This window comes from Cupressus sempervirens, chromosome 9, assembly GCF_028749045.1.
Source record: "Cupressus sempervirens isolate cs-2001-9-10 chromosome 9, ASM2874904v1, whole genome shotgun sequence".
NCBI lineage: Eukaryota > Viridiplantae > Streptophyta > Pinopsida > Cupressales > Cupressaceae > Cupressus > Cupressus sempervirens.
Genome location: NC_143126.1, coordinates 546135473 through 546155039, shown reverse-complemented (window position 1 = coordinate 546155039; position 19567 = coordinate 546135473).

The following is a 19567-nucleotide window of genomic DNA, read 5'->3' as shown; positions in this document are numbered from 1 at the left end:
CTTACACTTTGGGGGCTCTACTACTAATTTACAGGGCTATGTTGACTTAGATTTGGTAGGGGATATTGATACCAGGCAGAGTATTACAAGTTATGTCTTTACTATTGGTGGGGTAGTCATGAGCTAGGTTTCTAGGTTATAGAAGGTTAATGCTTTGTCCACTATAGAGGTATACTATGTTGCTGCTATAGAGGCAACAGAGGAGATGATATGGCTTCTATTATTCTTGAAAGAATTGGGACACCCTCAGAGGGATAATTATTTATTTACAAATAGTCAAAATGTCATTCATCTTGCCAAGAATTCAGCTCTGCATTCAAAGACAAAATACATTCAATTGTGGTACCATTTCATTTGGTTAGTTCTAGAGGATGGATAGTTAAAGCTAGACAATATACATACAGATGACAATCCAACATATATGTTTACAAAGGTAGTAACAAGAGAGAAGTTGAACTCCTCTTCAGCTTCAGTTGGTCTTCTAGACTGAACATGAATACAAGAACAATAAAGTCTAGAGTGGTTTGATCTAGTGGGAGCCCCATGTGGTAGTGGTATTGCTATAAGATCAGTCTCCAAGTGGGAGATTGTTGTCTAGTGTAGAGTTTGATCAACTCCCAAGTGGGAGATTGTTAGTGTGTGGTGATTAATCAAGGAAGTACTGTACATATGGTTGACATGTTGTAACTTTAAATCAACATAAAAATACTTGTATAAAAGGGCTTAGGTTAGGGATTGTTTCATTATTGTGATGTGAAATTGGTTCTTGTGGCGGTATTGAGCTATAAGGGATTAAAAATTGTAATCAGGTTATAATCACTAGATCGTAATAATATTAGACTTGTTATTTGGTGGACATAGCCCACAGATTGGGTGAATGACATTAAATCTTGGTGTCTTGTGTTCTTTTCTGTGTGATCTATTATTTTCTGACATTGGTTATCTTTGCATGTAATTGTTATTTCTATTTGTGGTTCAATCCTAACAATATCTTTTTATTGACATTAGAATATTTGATGATTTATTATATATGAAATAGAATGATTGTTAAGGTTTTAGTAGAACTCTTTCAAACTTAGTACTTTTTATTAAGAAATTTTGTTTGGTTTAAATTAGTCATACTCAAGTGAAAAGAGATGTGTGCAAGATAACCCATTTAATAGAATACATTATTTCCTATTTAGGATTTAAAAGTATCTTGTTATTAGGAAGATAATATTTGAGGGACTAGTTTATAAGTAATAAAATTATGCTTTAGATTTTAATATTACTTATTCTGAAAGATTGTTTGGCTTAAAAAGTTTAAATTCAAATGGAACAAAATGTGTACAAATATAATCAAAACCCTAGTAGTAGTCAACTTTGACTACCTTTCCATGAGATTACCTTTAACTAGTTGTTGAATTAGAATAGTGATGTTTTCATTGTCGTCTTTATTTTGTGATATGCACAAATATTCCATTTAACATAATACATAATTAAATAAAATTTATATCACTTCTATCTAGCTTCTGGGCTAGTCAATTTAATCAAACTTTTGATGTTTTTACTACCCATGTTAATTTGTGATTATTTTTGTTCAATTATGTAGATTGTTTTTAATATCCATGTCATGGATTATATATTCTAATTTCTAATTGTTTGTCTTAATTTCTTCGATCAAAAAAGTTGTATATCTATAGTCTATTTTTGTGCTCTAATATTTTTGGATTAAAGATTAACATTGATGTTTAGGTTCATACATTATGATCTCTCATCTGAATGAGAACACAAATAGTCCAAAAAATTGTTCACTATGAATATTCTATAAACATTATATTCAAATTTATAAGAGATTACAGATAATATTTTTTAAAAATATAATCAATAAAACAATAAGAAATAAAATTATATGAATTCCTTTTAGAAAAATTAACATCATTTATCTAAAAAGTTTGATTGAATTAAAATGACTCTAATACATACATACATACATACATACATACATACACACATACACACACACACACATACACACACACACACATACACATATATATACATATATACATACATATATATACACATATACATACATATATATACACATCTACATACATATATACATGTGTATGTATATATGTATGTGTGTGTGTACAATATAAACCAATGTTCAATGAGAACAAAATTATAATGTTTCATGTTCTATTTTTTATTTGTCTTTTTAAAATTATGTTTAGTATCATAATCCTTGACCATAATGAAAACAATAATGTTGAAAGTTTATTTAAATATTGATTAGTGATACAATCAATGAAGAAGAGTTAAAAACATGCAATGTCCACTACTCTAACATAAATATGCATCGGCAGTCAGGGAACATTCTTCAAGAAGAGACAAACACTATTGAACAGATAAAACATACACAGATTAGAGCATGAAATATTTATTAAGCTAATGTTGGACAGTTTTGTTTTCTTCTTTCTTTTTCTTTTCTATTGTCTCCAAGCAAAAACATGGTAGACTTTGCAGCATGCTTTTGTTTAAGATAAAATTATGTACCTAGTCCAACATATAGTAAGAATTCAATGTGTATATTATTATGGCTCAAGGACCCATGAGTTAAAGATAAGAATCAGATTGACATTCTCAAATTAAAAAGGAGCTTGGATTTGCATATCAAAGAATTGCTTTTATGTGGGAAGCACTTTTCCAAAGGCAATCTTGTGAAAAATATGAAACGTAATAGGTAGGCAATGCTATTATTGGCAAGAATATAAGTGGAAGAATTCTCAAACATTTCAAATACTTGAGAGGGAAAGTTTCACTATGAAAAAATTTACCTGTGTATTTTTTATCAATGTTTTCTACTATTCTAGATAGATGTTTAAGAATTTATATTTGTGCATGATTTTGATTGTTATAAATTTTATTAATTTTTTGAATCATTAATGTAGAGTAACATTTTGAAGATTCATTCACTCAGCCATCTAAGACTGACTGATTTTTAAAAAACTCCACATCTCTTGAAATGATGATCTTCATGTTTGGATTATACAATCTATAGACTATGCCTTTGATTCCGAACTATAACCTGTGAAGATTCACTTCACACCCTTGTCATCCAACTTTTGTGTTTGTTCCTTTGGCACATGTGCATATGCCACACACCCAAACACTCTTAGGTGCTCAACTATCCATCTATGTCTTACCCATGCCTCAAGTGGAATCATGTCATAGACTCTCCTTTTTGGACAATTGTTTATCAAGTATACTGTTGTTGCTACAACCTCTCCCAAATATTTAGTTGGGATTCCCTTTGATTTCATCATGCTCCTTGACATCCCAATAATGGTGCTATTCTTTCTCTTAGCCACTTCATTTTGTTGCAGAGTATAATTGGCTGTAAGCTCCTCCTTATATCATTTTTCCTACAAAAAATAACAAAAGAAATAGACGTATACTCCCCCATTCTATCTGAACTTAGTACTTTTACATTATGTCCACATTTTTTTTTGCCTGGCCTTTACATTCAACAAATTTATCAAATGCCTCAGATTTTCTTTTCAAAAAATATTCCCATGTTCTATGATTGAAATTATCAATGATTGTCATAAAATAAATACTCCCCCCAATAGAAGTGGTTTGCAAAGGGCCAACTAAATTAGAATGCACCAAAACTCTAATGGTCCCCTTGCCCTTCTAAAATTACTAGAATTAAAGGGAAGGTTATGTTGCTTACCCAATATACAAGTCTCACACTTGTCACTTGAATCTACAATGTTTGGAAAACCATCTACCATTTTTTCTTGAACAACAAATTTAAACCAGCAAAATCAAGATGTCCATAACTGAGATGTAATAATTTCTATATTTATAATTCTTTCTTTTAATTCTTGTATAATGATTGAAAGAAAGAATCACATTGTACCTTATTCCAACTAATAAACTTATATTATTACATACATTCTAATAATTTATTGCAATGCATAAAAGCATTACTCAACGATATCATTTTCATTTCTTGACGGAAAAAACATTCAATAAATTCAAATTATAACAACTTATTTCTCTATTTATCATTCTTCTTAATTTTTCATCTTAATGTTAATGAGTATAAAAAACTCAATCATATTGTGATTTATCACTCCAACACCCTTTGTCTATTATATATATTCAACTATTGTACTATAATGCATAAAAGTGTTATTAAAGATTTCATTTCTATTTCCTTTTATATAGAGATTGGCCATTCCAAACAATCTCCTTCACAAGTTAAAGCTGCCACTCCCATGCCAAAAATTTATACAATTTGTACTACAAAAGCAGTTCATTCAAAATTTGAAGATTACCTACCAAATGCAACTTTTGAACTCAATTTACACTCTTCTAGTGTTCATGCATTTATGTCATGTCCCTCCTCATATACTGCTCTATTTTTGACATTCACTTATTATGAAAACGAATGGTTGTAAGCCTGTAACACACATTTTACTTTTATGCTCAATCACAAAGAGCATTGTTTTTTCTCGCCTAACAGATAAAGGGACAAACAATAGACTTCTCCTTTATTGATGGAAAATTATTGATAGTTATGTATTGGGTGGGACCATGGTTGAGATACATATATTTAGAAACTTTTCGAGTCATTAGCCTGTTGGCCATTAAATATCATAGAGAAAACTAGTTTAATGTTTAAAAACTACAATATAAGAAACTCCATGTATTCATGTTCCCCATACAATATGGCTAATTTTCGTTGGTCTATTTTTGAATCATCAAAACCCTTGATTGCTAAGAAAAAAATGAAGTTATTTATGATACTTTTTGGTGGGGGGACATCACTAGGAATGAGAAATATCTTTGAAGGACATCATTCATAATGAGAAATATCTTTTGATTCACAAGAGAATATATGATGGGAAGTTTATAGGAAAGAGGGTTGTGTTTCAGCTATTGTTGGTTCATTTAGTATTAATAGTGATTTAAAATTTTAAAATGATATATTTAGATGGAGGGTATGTGCAGGATCATGGTGTGTCAAAAAGTTGTGATGTGAAAAAAGTGGAGTTTGAAAATGTCTAAAAGCATTTCAAAATTTACTCTGACGTTTTTCATCCATCCTAATATATTTGGGTATTTGATCCATAATTGGGTATCCAATTTCATATTTGATACTTGATATGATATAGGTATCTGATATGAAATTAGATATCCAAAATCTGCAACATAGATGTTAAAAAAAACTTGAGAGCTATTTTGCATTGCATTTTTTTGAGTTTTATTGTTGTGCTCCATTCGAGTATCAGATTTCCAATGGGTATTGGATAAAGGTAGGTTTTTTTTTGTATTTTTTATGATTTCAATGAATATTATTATAAATTAGTTATTTAAAATATAATTTGTTAAAAATTAGGTTTTTTTAATAGAAATTGCTGAAATTTAGGTTTTTTTTTTATAGAAATTATGTTTTGCAAAATAAATAGGTATGGCTGACCCAAATAATGATACCGAGCCAAGAAACAATGTTCCTCATGACTATTCACCAAATGATTTGGTACCCGCTCAAAATTGTCAACCAAATGATCCCCTAACCCCTCAAAAACCTCCTTGAATTGAAGATTTGATAATTAAAAATCTTGTTGAACCAAGAGTTTTGTGAACCATATATAACAATATACCCACATTGGCTCCCATGGTATCCACGTTAAACACCATAGTGGATAATATTGAAACACTTACCAATGAACACAATGTTGCTCTTCACTAGCATGAGGAAATGCATGCCATGTTTGATTATGATTTGGACTATGATGAGGTTGTGACCCTAAATATAATTAAAGATGATATAGTTAACCTTTTTGTGGACCCAAAAATAGGTTTAAAAGTAGAATGTGCAAAGCCTAAATTATCAATTAAATGGTGCACAAATGAGGCTATGTGTGCAAACTTTTGGAATCATTGGTGGATGGTTTTTGACATCTCTCCACACAACAATTTAGAGCTGCCATTCTATTTCATTAAAAAATTGTATGCCAAATTTGTGTTGCACCTCAAGGTGAACTATTGGAGCATGAGGCCCAACATGGGTGTAGGAGGAAGAGCTCCTTAGAATAGACCCTTTTCCTAGTGGAAGAAAGCTATCACTTGTGTCCAACCTATTGATGTCTCCCCCCTCCTCTAGTTCAACATCCTAATATCATTGCAGAGGCTAGCTTTGAGACTATTAGAGTCATCCATAGACTGAGTAGCCTATTGATATCCCAGGCTAGGTCAATGTTGCCTCCCCATATTGAGGATGTTGGCATGAGTTCATCATTGACAAGCTTATCACATGTTTATGTGCCCCATACTTACATAACATGCAAGAATATTTTTCTGGGTCGCATAGGTGATATTTCTGAGTATCAGTTTGTATTAGAGGAGGATACACCAAACATGTGTATAGAGGGTACACACCTTGACGTGAGAGGAGAGGCATGCAGAGGCATGGAATCCTTCTATGTCAGTACATGTATACAATTTTTTTGTTACGACATATGATATTTAAAGTTAATCTTTATAATAGAGTAATTTTAACCTATACTAACTTATACATTTATGTGATCTTCATTCATGTTTATTTGATGACTGAGGAGGAGCTCAGATAGGTGGATAATGTCATACTCTTAGCTATTTCATTTGGCCTTGAGACATCTACGGTATATTATGTTTTTTTCTCATTGTTTTTCTATTTGATATTGGAGCATATATGATTTCTAATCTTTCTTTTATCTTGCAAGTATCACCTATCAGTGGGGGGCAGAGTGCGAGAGGTGGGGCACAACCCATTGACAAGGGAAAGGTAATTAGGTGCTTTTAAAGTGATTAAATATCGATGTATTCTTGTAAAATGTTTGTGGTAATGAAATTTAAGTACATTCTTAATTGTATAGGGTGTGGCTACTGGTGATGAGTCTAGGTAGATTCTGCATTGTAGACCATCTGGCATTTTCATTCAAAGAGAGAGCCCCATTGTATGTATAAGAAATTAGAAACTAATTTCCATGATATTAACAACTAGTATTTTGTATCTCATAGGAAACACCTAGTTCACAGGAGGTTGGACACTAGAGCTTTTTATCTTTGATGATTCAGCCATTATATCCAGAAGAGGAGTTGATAGAGGTAAGTTGTAGTTTGAATTTTTGATTATATGTTATAAATTTAGTATGCTATGAATTATAATATTATAGTTTAATTTCTAGATTCATTTGACAAACATACTTGAACATATACAAGCCACAATCAATGAGGTTCAAGCATTGATGAGGACATATGAAAGGATTCCTGATTGGCGTAGGAGGTCGACAAGAGAGGTATTTATGATGAAAGTTTAATACTATAAATCTTCATTAAAAAAAGAATCATCATGCATTTGAGTAATTTAATGTTAGATGCATAGAATCATATAAATTTATTAGTTTAATTTTGATTTTTCCTTTTTTGTTTATGTAGGAGGCATCCAATCCACCTAGTTCAGTGAAGAAGCTGCATTTTGATTAGCCACTAGTAGCATATGATAATATAGTTGTCATAGGATGCATCATGAGACATTTTGAGATGACATATGTCACATTCTATACAAAAACATTGATATTATACACATTTCGATGGCATGATCAGCCACATTTTGTATATGGATCTATGTATTTTGATATATATTTGCATAATTTGTCTATGGATACATGAACTTTGATATATATATTTGTGTAATTTGTCTATGGATACATGTATTTTTATATATATAATTTTTTCATTTATGTACACAATGATATACATATTAATTTAGTATAATATTGTTCAATTTATCATGGATCATGTGTATTGTTCATGTTTATGGAATATCATTCATTTTAATCATGTTTGTCATATTTGATTCAACTATAACAATTTGTGAATAAAATTTAAATAAAAACCCTTATTATCAAATTTTGATGCAATTTTTTATTTGAAATGATATCATATATGTTTAATTTGAAATGGTCTCTGCAATCTCTTAAGATGTCACTATGGTTCACCTGCCGAAATGCACTTAGAGCACCTTGGATACTCTTCGGTACAGGGTGGCCACAAATGATGGAGGCTCTCCAAGGTCAAAATATGAGTGTCACTAGGGTTGACCCACCCATCTGAAGCTAATGACATTGACATTTTGATGCCAAGATTAGTGGTTTCAAAGTTATACAATGATGCGCCTATGAATTGAGGCACACTACAAATTTTGGCATTGAGGGAGATCGATGTGTCGAATCCAAACATAATGTGATCTCTTGAAAATGAGATCGATTATTGTAGGTCTCAACATGACCATCTTGTAGTATTTACACTTCATCAATAGCCCCCACGAGCTCTGAGTTACAACCCTCAAAAAATTGACCTCAAAATGCACTTAGACTTGGAGACTCTTTGGTATGGGGTGATCATGAATGATGGAGGTGATGGAACTCTAAAATTTTGTCAAATTTTAGAGTCCCAAGTATCATGCCAAAGACATAATTTTTAGATCTTACCCAATATTGATGTCCAAAGTTCAAACAATAAATTGATGATGTTGGGAAACTCTCTTCATTTGTATGTTTGTGATATTTACTGATTTCTTAACCATATCACAAAGCATTGTATAAAATCCTAAAATTTCAGCTACATCCCATATTTGGTAATTCTCTAAAATATCATAACTAGCCCCAAGAATTTACTAATAGTGCTTCTAGATTTGGATAATGGCAATGACATTGCAATAAATAGTTTGTTGTAGCAAACATTAGTATACATAGATAAGAGCAATTTCCTGACCTTAAATTGACTATAAAAATTTAACATGTATCTATAATGAATGAAGACCCACCAAATTCATATTCTTTAAAACACTATTTTTTTTGTTCAAGCTTCAAACAATGAGAAAATTTTAAGTCTATCAGCTTCCCTAGATAAAATATTCCTAATATAGTTTCCAGAATATAATAGTGGTGAAGAATAATTGTTCCCAAGCAACTCAAATCCTCAACACTTAATTTTTGAAGACCCTTGCAACTACAAATGTTCAAACAAAGGGACATAGAAAATCTTCAATTTCTTTTCAAAATATTTAATGAGTACAAGTTGTCAAAGTTGGTTTCAGATTACCGCATGTCTTTTCAATATTTGGCAGAATTGTTGAGGGACTTTATTCATCCATCATCATAATTCATAGTGTTCCAACACTATAATTCAATGCTAGGCATATGTAGATCAAATAAGCAATAGGATAAATGTTTTCCTAAGCCAATGTCTCATCAAGTAGACCATCGAGAGAATTCAAAAAATTCTTGAAAATACAAGATATTTCATCTGGAGCCCTTCCCATACCGTTCATTTCATCCATATGATGATGTTCCACACTAGCAAGAGTAGATGAATATAAGTCAAGGAGAAAAAATAGATGTTTCAAAGCTTCTGAGAACTGCGAATACAGAGGTGAGACTTTTATTGGAGTAAAATTAAGCCTCAATCTTGATATTGAAATGAAAAGCATGTTCTTGGAATATCAAGGAATGAATATGAACTCACATATAGACATTTTAAATGTAGAAGCTTATTAGGCTAAGCTCGAAAGGTTTGAAGATAGGCATATTGTGTGTTGGAACCATCAAGCATGGGATTAATGAAAGAACCCATCTCTCAAGCTCCATCGAGAATAAATAAATTCTCATATGTACCAATACAAAGTGTTGCCTAAAATAATACTTCAATGAATTAATATTGGAACTATATATTATTGAGAAACTCATACCCCTAATCAGAGATAAATTGATAAGTATGGTCATTCAAATAAAATTAACATGTTGACATTAGAAATGTTATAAACATTTCAATTAAGAGGAAATAGTGATCAATAATTTGGTGAGATTGAAATTAAGAGGTATAATTTATTTTAAAAGAGATGTGACTTTTCTTTTGAAGAGTTGTGTCTTTTATTAGATATTAGATAGAATGAATATATATATATATACACTTGATCTATCACATCTTGATTATTTAATTGGTGGTAGTATAAGTGCATAGAACATTATAAACTTGTACGTGAAAACTCATTGAAGTTGACTCTATTGCTCAGATGAGTAGAGGCATTGGTCTTTCTATTATTGAAGTCAAAAAATCTATATATTCCTTCTACAAGCATCATATCTATTATTAAAAACCTTATACAATTCATTCAATTCACACTCAGCATCTATTTTTAGTTTAACAGAGTTCAAGAACCTTGCAAGTCGAAGAACTCCCAAACTTAAATTTTCTATAGAAAAACTCTAAACCAAGTGATCAAGTTCAAAGAGAAGGTCTACCTACCTAGGTGTAGCAATGCCTAAAGTAAAGGGAAATCAAGGTGATTCTTGTTCGTTAGCTAGAACTAATTGTGGAATCCTATCAAAGAAGTGGCACACTCTTGGATTTCCAATATGTGGTTTTGGGAACCAATAGGAGGCTCTCTGCAACCAAAACAAGGGTTTCACTAGGGTTCATCCACCCATCCAATGCTAATGATGCTGATGATTTGATGCCAAGATTAGTGGTTTCAAAGGTACGCACTGATGCACCTATGAACTAAGGCATACTACAAGTTTTGGCATCGAGTGAGATTGGTGTGCTAATTCCAAATAGAATGTGATCTCTTAAAAATGAGATAGATTATTGTAGGCCTTAGCATGACCATCTTGTAGCATTCAATATTTCATCGATAGCTCCCAAAAGCTTTGAGTTATGACCCTCGAAAGATCAACCTTGAAACACACTTAGAGAACCTTGGAGACTCTTTAGTACAAGGTGGTCACAAATGATGGAAGCTCTCCATGGCCAAAAAAAGAGTGTCACTAGGGTTCACCCTCCCATCTAGAGCTAACAAAACTGATGATTTGATTCCAAGATCAGTGGTTTCAAAGTTACATAGTAATGCACCTATGTACTAAGGCAAACTGCGAGTTTTGGCATCAAGCAAGATCATTGTGTCTAATCCAAATAGAATGTGATCTCTCAAAAGTGAGATAGGTAGGCCTTGGCATGACCATCTTATAGCATTCAATGTTTCATCAATTTTTGCCATGAGCTCCGAGTTATGACCCTCAGAAGATCGACCTCAAAATGTACTTAGAGCACCTTGGAGACTCTTTGGTACAGGGTGGCTACAAATGATGGAGGCTCTCCATGGCTAAAAGAAGAGTGTCAATAGGGTTCACTTTCCCATTAGGAGCTAATAACCATGACAATTTGATGCCAAGATCAACAGTATCAAAGTTACACGGTGAAGCACCTATGAACTAAGGCACACTACTAGTTTTGGCATCGAGCGAGATTGTTGTACCAAATCCAAATACAATGTGATCTCTAAAAAATGAGATAAATTATTGTAGGCCTTAGCATGACCATCTTGTAGCATTTGAAATTTCATTGATAGTCCCTATGAGCTTTGAGTTACAATCGTCAAAAGATTGACCTCGAATGCACTTAGAGCACTTTGAATACTCTTCAGTATGGGGTGACCATGAATGAAGGAGGTTCTTCACAACCAGAAAAAGGGTATCACTAGGTTTCACCCACCCATCAAGAGCTAATGACACTAATAATTTTATGCCAAGATCAATAGTTTCAAAGTTACGCAGAGATGCACCTATGAACTGAGACACACTACGAGTTTTGGCATCAAGCGAGATTGCTATGCTGAATTCAAATGAAATGTGATATCTATAAAATTAGATAGATTATTGTAGGCCTTAGCATGACTATCTTGTAGCATTTGATGTTTCATTGATAGCCCCCACAAGCTTTGAGTTACGACCCTCAGAAGATCAATCTCGAAATGCACTTAGAGCACCTTAGAGACTCTTTGGTACAGGGTGGCCACGAATGATGGAGGCTCTTTGTGGCTAGAAGAAGAGTGTCACTAGGGTTCATCCACCCATACAAAGCTAATGAAATTGATGATTTGATGCCAAGATCAGTATTTTCAAAGTTATACAGTGATGCACCTATGAACTGAGGCACATTATGAGTTTTGGCATTGAGCAAGATCATTGCGCCGAATCCAAATGAAATATGATCTCTAAAAAAAGAGATAGAATATTATAGGCCTTGACATGATCATCTTGTAGAATTTGATGTTTCATCAATAGCCCCCATGAGCTCTAAGTTACGACCTTCAAAAGATCGACCTTGAAATGCACTTAGAGCAATTGGAGACTCTTTGGTATGGGGTGACTGCAAACGATGGAGCTTCTCAGCAGTCGAAAAAAGGGTGTCACTAGGGTTCACCTATCCATCCAGAGCTAATGGTGTTGAAGATTTGATGCCAAGATCAATAGTTTCAGAGCTACACATTGATGCACCTATGAACTAAGGTACACTACAAGTTTTGGCATCGAGCGAGATTGTTCTGCCGAATCCAAATAGAATGTGATCTCTCAAAAATGAGATAGGTTATTGTAGGCCTCAACATGAAGATGAAGGACCTATATAGCCAGAAGAAGAGTATCGCTAGGGTTAGTAATAAGTAAAAACATTATTTTTTACCTCTCTCAAGTTTTTGGCATTGGGCACAGTGCAAGTTTGGTGTTTGTATGTATTAAAATCATCATTTTTTAGGTCCCTCCACATAAATTGAATTAAGTAAAAACATCTTTGTTTCTTACATTAAATCAACAAGTTTACATTTTCAATATCTCAAGTGTTTCATCATTATTACATCAATACACAACTACAAAAAATCGTAGTGTCAAAAATTGTAGTGTAAAAAATAGAAAAGATTTTTCTTCATTCTGCTCCTTATTTATTTTTTTATCTTCATGCATAGCTACTCTTCATGATGTACCTACATTCTAATATCATAAAAAAAATTAGTAAATTATTGTATTAAACAAGATAATCATTGTTTCATCAAATCATTATGAACAAAAGAACATAAGAAGTAAATATACCTAGTTGAGTGTTCCTGTAGGATCCCCTCTATGTTACCAAATTTCTAATAGGGCTTCATGATTAGCATTAGTAATAATAAAAGGTTCTTTTAATTTTTATCTTTCTTGATGCTTCAACAAGTTCACATTTGTTTTTATAGTAAGATATGAATACATGAGAATTGTTTTGTGCTTCTGATAGTCTTTAAATGTAGGAATTCCATTGCTTCTAAGCATGCATGTCGACAACCATGTTCCAGCAACAACAACTAAACTAGTAGGATATGTGAATCCATCATCATTTGTGATTGGTTGTGCAAGCTTTTTTTACCTCTTACATAATGTGCCAACCAATAATTAAATTTCTCATCATTCCCATGTGGTGCAACCAATACAAAGACATGCCCTAGCTAAAGAAGATCTAATAGATGGTTATGCTCAAGTGAACTTTCCATGTCATCATTTCTGATAGAGGGTATAATTGACAATGGAGTATTATAATGTGGAGCCCATGTGTCCACCCACTCACTCAACTCAGAGTGATCCCAAACACATTGAAAAAAACTAGGACACTAGTTGTCGTGTCCAAATGGTCGATGTACTAGAATCAGAGCTTCAGAATGAATGCATTTTTTATGAATCTCTAACTGTAGCACAATATGATCTATCACCTATGGACCCTTCCTCAACCAACCAAAAGAACCTACTTACTACTAAATCAAGAGTCACCCCCTATGATAATGTTGAACTCCACTAATCAACAATGCTATGAGCATCAAGAAGCTCTACTCCTAAAATCTTCAGTTGCTCCTTAACTAGAGCTCTCTTCACATATGCCCCTGCTCCATCATGTTCCCCTTTCCCATGGCCAGACTAAAAAAAACTCCAAATATGAGGCACCCTCCTCTCTACATCCATCCTACTCAATCAATAAAACATGTGAGCATTCTTGAATTGACCTATGCAATTATCCAACCAAATTATATGTCTATCTATAGCAATGTCATGCTCCTATAAGAAATCAAAATAATTCTTGAAACATTATTGCACAAGCTCATGAGAGTGAGATCTATCATCACTCATGTAAAAATGGTACTCTCTAATAATCTTTCAATTATCTTCTGCACTATCAGGGGTATGTCTATATGTTATTTGGACAAAAATTGCAATCTGAATGGAGTTGTAATACTGAGACTGTGTCTCATTTTGAGGTTGTAATGTGTAGTTTTATGCAAAGTCAACAATTGATACAATAGTGTGAATGGGAAAGGTATCCTTACACATTCTAAATTGTTGATCCAACCATTGAGACTTGCGACAATGCCTTGCATACTTGTAAAAAATATTTGTCTTGAAATCTGAAGTAAAACTAGCCACACTGATTTCTTTTGCAACCAATTCACATCTATAGCCCTCACCCCCACTCTTCAATATGTATTTCACTATTTCATATACCATTTTTTTTTACTATTTTCCTCCCAAGATCTTTTTTGTGCCCCTCATAGAAACATGTATCAAACTTGGATAAGCCACCACATTCTGAACACTTCTCATTTAAGAAAACATTTATATAAAAGAAACAACCATCAACTCCACAACATAAAAATTGATCTAGCAAGTCTCTTGATGATTTTGGAAGCCCATTAGCACCACAATTCTCCAACATTTCTTTACTATGCAAAGTAGAATGGATGGAGCGTAATAGTTCATGGTGCATAGAAAACTTGACATGATATTTACAACAACATGTATTTTGAATTTTAAGTGGCACACAATAAGATGACTTCAAAGATTCAAAAGCCCTTTGTGATATATGCAATCTTGGATGACTCTCTCTAAATTCTTTGAACAACTTAGTTTGACTTACTTCCAAATAATGTTTAAGATGTGATGTGCGGTCTTTGATGCTAATTCACAACTTCAACACATCTTTAGCATTGGGTGATACTCTTGAGCTAGAGTGCCACAATTGTGTAATTTCTTCCTTCACATCATCGGATAGCTTCTTATCACAAGGTGGAAGTCTCCCACCAAAAGATCATGTTTCATTTTGAAGAGGATCATCAATTCTCTCTTGTCTAATAAGTGCTCTTCTCAAAGTAGTATGATTTAGGTCCAAGTCAATACAAGTGTGTCTCATATATCTACCCTTTCTCAAAGGATGACTTACCAAAGAGGTTGGAATAACCCTTTGAATAGCTCTCTTATCCTTCTCCCTATTATTTTTCCCAATGCTATTCAAAGCATTAAAAAGATTCTTTGAACAATAATGGCATTTCTTTCCATTTTTTATTGACATGAATCTTCAAGCTAGAAAACATAGGTCTCATCTTTTGCATCTTTAATTAGTGCATAAAAAGTTGACTTTGCTCTACCACTTTCTTGTTGTTGAAAAACATCTTATATAGTCTTGAAGCCCATAACCAAATGGTTCTTTATGATTATTTTTCTTCCAAATTGGTAATAATCATTTCATCAAATTTTCAATTATCCATTTTGGTGTTCTAGGACCTTCATGTCAATTATAATTAGGAGATATGTAATGTTCCTATGCATTTTCATTTTCAACATGGTCAATCATGCAATTTACATTATGAACTAGTAAACTTTCATTCTCAAAATTTTCATTTGCTAAATTTTCAATCCTGGCATTGTCATTATCAATTGATACATTTTCATCCCCCAACTATACATATTCATTATCTGACTCTACAATTTCACCTTCGATCAATACATCATCAACTTGATTCACATTTAACATACCTTGTCTCTTCCTTTGGGGATTTACCTCGTCCCTTTCCCTATATGTTGCAATGTCTTCATTTGATACCTTCCTTTTCCATTTATCCATTCAACGACTACTACTACCCATTTAGACAACAATATCAGACACCTAATCATACATTATGGCAACATTTTGATTTTATGGGCCCCAAGAAATCATTTTTCTTCGAACCTGTGAAAATGGACCCCAAAAAATGTGATTGTTGGGTCTGCAGTGACAAAACCTTTTGGAAAAAGTATCCCAGTATTTTGGGTACTTGATCCTATATCAGGTATCCAATCCAATATTATTTACCTGATATGATATCGGGTACCCGATATGGATAACCAAATTTTGCAAGGAAGTCAAAATTTTGCAAGTGTGGGCAATTTGAAGAAAATTGTATATTATTATATATTAGTATTTTATTGATTATAATATAGTAATATATATGACTAGTATTATTATTATTAAATATAATATAGTAATATAATTATAATTATGATTATTATTATTAGATATAATATAGTGATATATATGATTATTATTATTACTATTATATAGTCATACATTATAATTATGTCCTTAGGGGTTGTATGAAGTTATTTTGTTTGATCAAATGGGTCAAAAGGGGTCATATGACAACCTATGACCCCTTTAGATACATTTCATGGCAACAAATGTTCCTAGGGGTCTTGTCCTAGGACCCCTAGGGACCTATTTTGTTTGATCGAATGGGTCGAAGAGGGTCATAGGACAACCTATGACACCTTTCGACACATTTCATGACAACGTATGTCTAAGGGGGTCCTAGGACCCCTAAGGACCTATTTAGTTTGATTGAATGGGTCAAAAGGGGTCATGGGACAACCTATGACCCATTTTGACACATTTCATTACAACACATGTTCCTAGAGGTCCTAGGATCCCTAGGGACCTATTTCATTTGATGGAATGGGTCAAAAGGGGTCATAGGACAACCTATGATCCCTTTCGATGCATTTCATGACAACGTATGTCCCTAGGGGTCCTAGGACCTAAGAACCTATTTTGTTTGATCTAATGGGTCGACAGGGGTCATAGGACTCCTAGGGACCTATTTCATTTGATTGAATGGGTCGAAAGGGGTCATAGGACAACCTATTACCCATTTTGATGCATTTCATGATAACATATGTCCCTAGGGGTCCTAGGACCCTTAGGGACCTTTTTTTTTTGATCGAATGGGTTGAAGACCTGATGCAAGAGCATCTAGTGGTGTAAGGGCAATCTTGTATTACCCAAAATATGCTTATAGATAGTTTCTATTTAATGTGTTCTTATTTTTGGATACCCATTTGGGTCAAATAAATGTTCCAACTCTCATAGTTCCACTATTAGTTTTTCAGGTTAGAGTTTTTAAGCACCTTGGGATACGTGTAAATGCAAAAAAAGGGTTATTTTGTAATAAAGCTAAAATTATGATGAGTTATAGGGTGTAATTTGGAGGCATGATTATATTTGTAATTTAAAGTGCTCTAAAAAAAGAATTAGGTCAAAAGACTTTACAGTTAGAAAGTTATTATAGTTTTAAGTTTCCTAGAGACCTCCTAAGAGCATTTCAAAGTTAGATTTGGGGCACTAAACAGCCTCGTATGGGGTGAAAAATGGGGGAAAAGAAAAGCTCATTTTTTGGGATGTAGAGCACTTTGAGAACTTTTCAAAAATGTAAATAGTTCGTCAATCAGAGTCTCGATTCAAAAGTTATGCCTCCCAAAAGTTGGACTACCGTTTGTAGATTCTTCTAATTTTACACTGACTTCTAACGTGACTTTTGGAACCTTCTATTTTTGTGGTGGATGCCAATTGAAAAATTCTAGAATGTATTCCTAACCCTAAATGAATTGGGGTCTATTTAAGAACATTTTTGGCATTGTAAACACGGTTCTTAGTGGAGTTAGAGAGAAGGTATTGTGTGGAGAATTTCTTTCTCTAGAATCATACTATTGTAAGCCCATAGGGTATTTTTCATTGATAATAATATTTCCCTTTTCCTAGGTGTTCATTCTGGTCTTTGGTTGTGTCTCCATCAAGTGGTATTAGAGTAGGTTTTCTTAAGTGTGTAGACAGAGCGCCGATTGTGAGGCAGTTTGCACCAGGATTGTGTGGTTGTGGGTTTAAGACAAGAAGGTGCCTTCACAAAGAGAATGTGGTGGAAGAGGCAAAGTTGTTACTCCTAAGGTTAGAGTCATCCATAGACAAGTTCAAGCATTATAGGAGGAGATCCGCAAAGGACTGAATGTTGTCACAGGTAATGAAAGTGAGGAAGAAAATGAAGAACAAAAAATATTGGATAAGAAGGGGAAGGTGAAGAGGAAGTCCTAAATTAGGTAGAGGAGAGGCTTTTTAGGGCTATTTATAAGCTTGTAAAAAGATCTAAAATTGATGTGGGTATGTTTTCGAGAACTCTAAACCTAGAAGAGTTGATTGATTAGATCAATGAACTAGAGGAGTATTTTTAGTATGAGAATATCAAGGACCCAGGAAGGGTTAAGTTTACGAAGGCCAAAATGAAAGGCCATGCCAAAATTTGGTGGCAAGAGATTCAGTTGGAAAGGAATAGAAGAGGAAAGGAGAAAATCACAAGGTGGGACCGCATGGTGGACAAACTAAAGAAGCAGTTCATTCCTATTGATTACGAGCTTGATTTGTTCAAAAAAATGCAAGGGTTAAAGCAAGTAGGAAAATCTATCCAGGAATATATAGAGGACTTTTATTGACTTTTTATTAGGGTAGGGCATGCAAAAGCTAATAAGGAGAAGGTTTCCCATTACCTCAGTGGGTTACAACCTAGCATTCAGGAGGAGTTAAGTCTGGTTAGAATGACTAGCATTAAAGAGGTATACCAATTTTCCCCACGAGTTGAAGAGAAGTTAAATAAAAAGTTTTATGGAAGGAAAAGAGGGTGTGGTCAAGGAGGAAGGGGTAGTGGCATGTCATTTGGAGGCTGAAATGAAACCTAGAAGAAAAATGAAGATGTGGGTACTAGCAGAAACCAGAGGAATGAGGGTTTCAACTGCTCTCATGATCAAAACTTTGGAGACCAGAGAGGAAGAGATAGAGGATGTGGACAAGGTTCAGTAAGAGGAGGCTTTCATGGTACCTATTTTCATTGCAATGAAGAAGGTCATCATGCATTTGAATTCCCTCAATGACAAGGAAGGATAGATAGTAGAGCTAATACTCAAGCAAGGGTTTCTCATGTGGATGAGGATGCATAATCATCACTTTCTAAGGATGTAGAAAGAAGAGAGGTTCTTGTAAATGAAAGTGTCTTACTAAGCAGTGAGACTAAACCTAGACAAAGGAGGAGTTTGTTTCATACTAGGTGCAAGTGCAAGGATAAGTGTTGTGATGTGATTGTTGATGGTGGCAACATTGACAACTTGGTATCTGAGGAGATAGTCTCTAAGCTAAAGCTCAAGAGGGAGAAACACCCCCAACACTATCAAATTGCTTGGGTGAAGGATGATCATAAGGTCCTAGTTAGTGAACAATGTTTGGTGAAGTTCAAGATTGGGACTTACCATGATGAAGTTCTTTGTGACATTATTCCAATGGATGTCTGCCATTTATTGTTGGGAAGAATGTAGCAATTCGATAGACATGTTGTACATGATGGTCGTACAAGTACATACTCTCTGACAAAGGATGGAGTTCACCACAAATTGAAGCCCTTGATAAAGGAAGGTGAAAAGTTATGTAGTAGTGCTAGGTTATGTCTTGTTGATGGAAGAATTTTTTTGTATGGTATGAAACATCAATGTATGTGTTATGCTTTGATTCCTAGAAGTGATAACAAAGGTAGTAGTGAAATTCC